The following is a 7,043-nucleotide window of genomic DNA, read 5'->3' on the forward strand; positions in this document are numbered from 1 at the left end:
ATTGTAACCCCTCTGTACAGTATTTTCACAATAAAAAAATTAAAGTCTGTTGAAGTAAAAAAATTCAAGTCTGATTGTAACCCCTCTGTACAGTATTTTCACAATAAAAAAATTAAAGTCTGTTCCTTAGGCCTGAAATCAATCCCCACTTCTAGAAAACGACACATTCATGTACAATTTACATATATGATTTATATTTATATACATATGTTGACTCCATATTGCATTCAGTGTAGTTTTATTTTTTTATTCATGTATTGACCATTTATTTTATTGACTATTATGACACATAGAACATTGATTACATTGATTACATAGGATATAGGTCTGCATATGTATTCCACTTCATACCTGACACCCAGGATATTCATAGAAAAGGAAAACATGTGTCACCATCAGCTTCGTACTCCATGATTCATTGTTTGGGAGTGCTTGCATCGGAACTCATGGCCTACAAGGCCAAAGTAATGAATGGGTGAGTGTCAACATGCCATCCTGGGGCAAATTGAGCTAACAGGCAATTCCCCAGGACCCTGAGTCCCAAGGGTTAACAAAATAAGAACAGATTGACATGCAGATGGCAGCATGCTAATAAATATATATCTTTTAGATTGCCAGAGATGTCTATACATTAGTCATTTACATAGAATACATTCCTACCAATTCTTGGGTATTTATTATGCCTCTATGTAATTAATGTTATTGTTTTCATCCTTATACTGTGAATGAAATCAATCAGTGTCCTGAAATTATTGTGTTCTTGTAAGTAATAATATTGTTTTAATTCTTTATAAATAATAAATAAAATCAATCAGCCTCCTGAAATGATGCTGTCTAATTTTATAGGAGCATGATTCACAATCAACTCATTCAACCATGACATTGATAACATTCCATTGTTATTGCTATGGATGGGAACCAGTTTCTTAGTATCTCCTGCCATTGGTTGGTGTCAGTACGGGGATTCGAAATCAGGGCCTATGTTGCCACGTGGGCCTATGGCTTTCCCGGTATTCTGCCAGCCTTCAGCAATGCAAGGTGAAGTATCCTTTGCAACAGTGTCATTCAGACCCAGGAGGGTCACCGTGCAAAGGAAGAAAATGTAAAAAGGCCACATGTTTTCTGAGCATTGTTTCTGCAAGACCTGGGGGTCTAGGATCCCAGGACAGCTGTGGGTCCAGTGGCTGCATCCCAGCATAGTGTGATCAAAGCTGAGGCAGAGCTGCCAAGACCTGAGTTCAAGCCCTGTGCTGAGAAAAATTTAAAAAATAAATTAGTTCCCTGGCTTGCACTTCGTGCTGTTTATTCTTCCAGGCTTTGTATTTGAACTCAGGATCTGGGTAAATCTGCAGCAGTGTGGATGAAGGGGAAGATAACTGTACTTGAAGATAAAATCAGGCCTGTTCACTAGTCCTTAATTCAAGACCCAGCCCTGTAAATATACTATTTATACACATTGTAGTTAGGATTTATACTTATAGATGTTCAGTCCATACATGTTTGGTGTGGTTGTTCCTTTTATTTTTTGTTTTGACTATTTATTTACCATTGATTTTACTATGATGAAACCCATTATGTTTATTACATTGATGACATCCTATCACAGAGCATCTAGATTTGTAGACATGTTCTCCATCATGCGTGACACCCAGGATTCTCAGAGAATAGGAAAACAAGTTTCACATTCGGCTGTTGACTCCATGATCCACTTGTTGGTAGTACTGAGATCTGAACTCAGGGCCAGCAGGATCAATTGTCCAATAAATCAAGGTGAACACATCAATATGTGAGCAACTAAGGAGCTAGGCCATTCCCAGGATCTTACATTGATCCTCAGGAGGTGGTCCACTATAGTCATAAATCCATAATTTAAACATAGAATCTATACTGACATACATGTGTGGTCAGCATCTTGTGTTCCGTGCACTACTCCGTTTTTGTCTCTAATTCATGGAGGTATTTTGTTTCTTACTAAATATGGTGACAGTTATAACTGTGCTGACATGGATGTCAACTTGTTCCCATGGTTATAGGGTTGCCTATGCATTCTCCATCATAGTTGAGACCCATGACTTTCACAGGAGAGGAAAACGTGTGCAACAACTTGCTTCTGACATCAGGATGAATCTTTTGTCCATGCTGGGATTTGAACTCAGGTCTGGGTAGCTCTGTTGCACTTTGGGGAAAGTGAAAGCTCACCATCCTTGAAGACTAGAATGTCAGGCCTGGTCCAGGGCCTGATTTGAAGCCCCAGCACTGGACAAAATAGCCAGCCCACCTTTTTTAAACATAGGGTATCTCTTGACCTACAGGTATGGTATGCATCTTGCATTCAGTGTAGTTATTCTTTTTATTTGTGTCTTATTCATGGATGTATTGTGTGTTTTATTAAGTATGGTGACAGATATAACTGTGCTGACATGGATGACAACCTATTCCCATGGCTATAGAGTTGCCTATAGAGCATTCTCCATCCTCCCTGAGACCCAGGATATTCATAGGACAGGAAAACATGTGCAACCATAGGCTTCTCACATCAGAATGACTCTTTTGTCAGTGTTGGAATTTGAACTCAATGCCTAGCAAGCCCAATTGGTGAATGGGTCATGGTGAGCACACCAATCTGTGAGCCACTAAGAAGCTAGGCCATTCCTGGGATCTGAGATTGAGCTCTGGTGAGGGCCAATATAGTCATAAATTCATAATTAAACAGAGCATCTATATTTCCAAACATGGGTGAGCAGCATTTTGCCTTCGGTGTAGTCGTTCTCTTTATTTTGTATCTTATTCATTGATGTATTGTGTATTTTCTTGAGTAAAGCATGACAGATATAACTCTGGTGAACTGGATGACAACCTATTCCCATGAATATAGAGTTGTCTATACAGTCTTCCTCCTAGGCGAGACCCAGAACTTGCACAGCACAGGAAAACAGATGCAACGACTCGCTTCTCACATCAGGGTGAATTGTTAGCAGTACTGCCCAATGGGTCCACGTGATCACACCAGCCTGTGAGAGACTAAGGAGCTGGGCCATTCCCAGGAACAGAGATCAAGCCCCAGGGAAGTCAAAATATTCCTCAATGCATCATTGAAACATGGGATATATATTCACATCCGTGTGTGGACTGCATCGTGCATTGAGTGTAGTTATTCTCTTTATTTTGTATATTATTCATGGATGTATTGTGTATTTTCTTGAGGATATGGTGACAGGTATAACTGGGCTGACATGGATAACAACTTATTCCTATGGCCACAGGGTGGCCCATACATTCTCCATCATAGCCGAGACCTAGGACTTGCACAGGAAAGGAAAACAGGTGCAACGATTGGCTTCTGATATGAAGATGAATCTTTTGGCAGGGCTGGGATCTGAATTCAAGGCCCAGCAGGCCCAATTGGTGAATGGGTCCACATGAACACACCAGGCTGTGAGCCAGGAAGGAGCTGGGCTGTTCCCAGGACCTGAGATTTAGCCCCCCCTGGGGTGGGGAGGTGGAGTGGGAAGCACAATAGTCATCCATTTAAAAGCTGAAGGTAGTATGCAAATAAGTACATATTTGTATAGAGTAGGAGAGATGTTGACCTGTGATGGAATCCAATCTGTGTGACTACCGATTCTTGGATCTTTCCTGATCACTCCATTTCATGACAGTGATGATTATTGTCATGCTTCATCTACTGCTCTTTACAAATAATCAGTACCCCATGAGTCTTGCCTATCATTTCCTATTCGCATCATACATGAAATGCACACTCAAAGATGAAATCGATTGCATTCCATGGCTCTTCCTAGGTCCAGAAACGAGTATCTCAGGATCTCCTGCCATTCCCTCCTCCTAGAGGGCCTGAATTCAAACCTTGAGCCTGGAAAAGATACTCCTTATAAACATTTTAAAGATAGGATTTATACTTCTGTACAGATGTTCAGTCGATATTGTGTTTGGTGTGGTTATTCATTTTATTTCTTGTTTCATTAATTTTTTTTTATTTTTTTTACAATCATTTAAGTCCTTTATTGTGGAATTAATTGTATTTGGAATTACTTATATTTGCCTTTTTTACATTGTTTCTGCACATGGACATATATATATACACTTGAGACAAAGTCATTGCTCAGAAGTTCATATATAGTCTTCCAGATAAAATCATTTCACCAGGAAGGGTAGGGTAGCCACTGGTTTGAAGTGCTATTTATCACCACTGGACTGGAATGATGGTTCACTAGATAAATATCCACCAGATCCCAGTCCTGATTCCCTGACTTCTCTGATCAAGGCAAACTCCCAGACCCTTTTGTAAAAGGGTTGGTTGCCCACTTCTGAGCTTTTTTTTTAAATACAGAAGCAAGCTTTACTTGTTTACAGGCATCTTGGCAGGGCTGGAGGGCAGATTTGGTACTGGGGTTTGAATTCAGGGTCTCAAACTCTTGCTTGGCATTTGTGCTCCTGACATTCTACTACTTGAGTAATGTCTCCAGTCCAGCATTTTGCTAGCTAATTGGAGATGCAATTGTTTGAACTTTTCTTTTTTATTATTTATTTTTTTATTGTGAAAATTTACCATTTATTTTATTGACTCTGGTGACACCTATACCATTTATTACATTGTTTACATCCTATCACATAGCATCTAGATTTTAGATGTGTTGTCCATCATGCCTGGCAGTGTGAGGTTCTGAACTCAGTGCCTATCAAACCCAATTCATGAATTGGTGAGTTTGAGCGTGGCAGCCTCTAGCCAATGAAGCTGTAAGGTGGTGCACAGGCACTGAGATCGACACCCAGGTTTGGCCAAAACAGCTATACATGAATAGATAGACGGTGGTATACCAATAAATATATATTGATAAAGAGTTCCAGAGCCATCTATCTATGATTTAATGACACCTACTACGTTCCTACCAACTTTTAGGTATTTATTATATAGCCATTTGAGGAATATTATTCTTTTCATGCTTAATAAACTATTAATTAAGATCAATCAGCATTCTAGGATTATTGCATCCAATTTTAGACTAGATGGATTCATGAACTACTCTTTCAAACAGTATTCCTATGCTTAGGAATGAGTCTCTTGTAATCTCCTGCCATTGGTGTCAAGACTGGGATTTGAACCCAGGTCCTATGTTGACAAGTTGGCCTATGGCTTCTCTGATAGACCACCAGCCATCAGCAAAGGCAGGTCAGGTCCACATTGCAACCATATTATTCAGACCCAGGAGGGTCACCATGCAAAGAAAATAATCGTAAAAAACCAGCCCTTTGCAGCTCTCCACTTTTTGTGCTTTCCAGCTTTTTTTTTCTTCCTGAAAGCCCTCTGGGCCTAGGATCTCATGATTGGCTATGGGTCTGGAGACTGTACCCCAGCCTAGTGATATCCAAGCTGAGGCAGAATTTCCATGACCTGAGTTCCAGCCCCATGTTTAGCATAAATAAATAAATAAATAAAATAAAATTATTTACTTGAATAAATTAAAAAAATAAGACTGCCAGGTGTGGAATTTCAGCCAGTTTTATTTTCTAGCCTGGGATTTGAACTCAGGGTCTTGCTAAATCTGTAGCAATGTGAGGGAAGAGTTGGCACTACTTGAGTTCAAACCCCGTGCCAACCAAAATTAAAAAAAAAAAAGAAACAACACTAAGTCACTGATATCAGTAGGGGGAGGTAGTTGTGGAGATGGGAGGGAAGGGATGGTAGTGTGAGAACAAAGGAAGAGTCAACAATGCTCAATAAGAAAGGTACTCATTACCTTGCTCCTGTAACTATAACCCTCTGTACAACATTTTTACAATAAAAAAACGTACAAATCAAAAGAGAATGTAGTTCTCAGAGAAGCACTTTGGAGGTAAAGGAAGGGTGTCTGAAGAGCTGTACAAAATTTTACACTGCTTTTTTTAATGTTCAGTATAGAACTGAATAAACATAACTGCTTCCATTAACAAAAATTAAGTCACTGTCTGGGAACAGGGGCTAGTATTTCTGCCATTGCTAGGATTTGCCTCACGGTCCAGGTAACTCATTTGCAATCTGGGTGAATGCGAAGCTCACTGTCCTTGAAGAAAAGAAATTCAGGCTAGAGTTCCCAGGACCTGAATGAAGGCCCTGCAATGGAAAAAATATTCTATATATGTGTAATATATGAAATATACTTATATATGTATGTTAATTTCATATTATGATTTTTATTATGGATTTGTTTCATTTATTTATTGATTATTTTATTTAGTATTATTATACACATAATATTTATTACATTTTGCATATCTATGCTAAAATTATACGCAATAACTTGGGACATTGACTCATTTTTCATTAATATTTTATTAAGTGTTGAAATATAATACATAATTAAATTTAAGCATTTGTCACATTCTTCACATGTTTAGACTCTCTCCCAAGTATGAGTGAGTTTGTCTTATCTTTGGACATTTTTTTAAAATTTATTTATTTATTTTTTTGTGAACATACTGTACAGAGGGGTTACAATTACATGGGCAAGATAATGAGTACATTTCTTATCAAGCATTGCAGCCTCCTCCTTTGTTTACCCTTCACATCCCTTCTCCTCCCCCCCCACCCAATCCTCCCCCCCTCCACCAAAGTTGTAAAGTTCGTCAACTTGTACTTCTCATTATTGCAATGGGTCCACCTGTATCCTTAAACGACTTGTTTTTCCCCTTCTCTGGATATTTTCTTATTGGAATTTCTTTCGATGATTTATACTCAGAAGCCTTTTCTTGTGGATAGGCAAGTGAGGGATAAAATTGTCAGGTTGGGGCTAGAAATGTGGCTTAGTAGTAAACAGCTTGCTCATCATGCGTGAATGCCAGGGTTTGAATCCTCAGTGCCACATACTCAGAAAAAGCCAGAAGCTATGGAGTGGCTCAAATGGTAGAGCACTAGACTTGAGAAAAAGAATCTCAAAGACAGTACCCAGGCCCTACAATCAAGCCCCAGGGCTGTCAAAAATAATAGGCCAGATGACAATGGCTCACACCTGGAACCCTAGCATCTCAAGAGGCTGAGAGCTGAAGAC

The sequence above is a fragment of the Dipodomys spectabilis genome, unplaced genomic scaffold (assembly GCF_019054845.1).
Source record: "Dipodomys spectabilis isolate Male_0828 unplaced genomic scaffold, ASM1905484v1 ptg000309l, whole genome shotgun sequence".
Lineage (NCBI taxonomy): Eukaryota > Metazoa > Chordata > Mammalia > Rodentia > Heteromyidae > Dipodomys > Dipodomys spectabilis.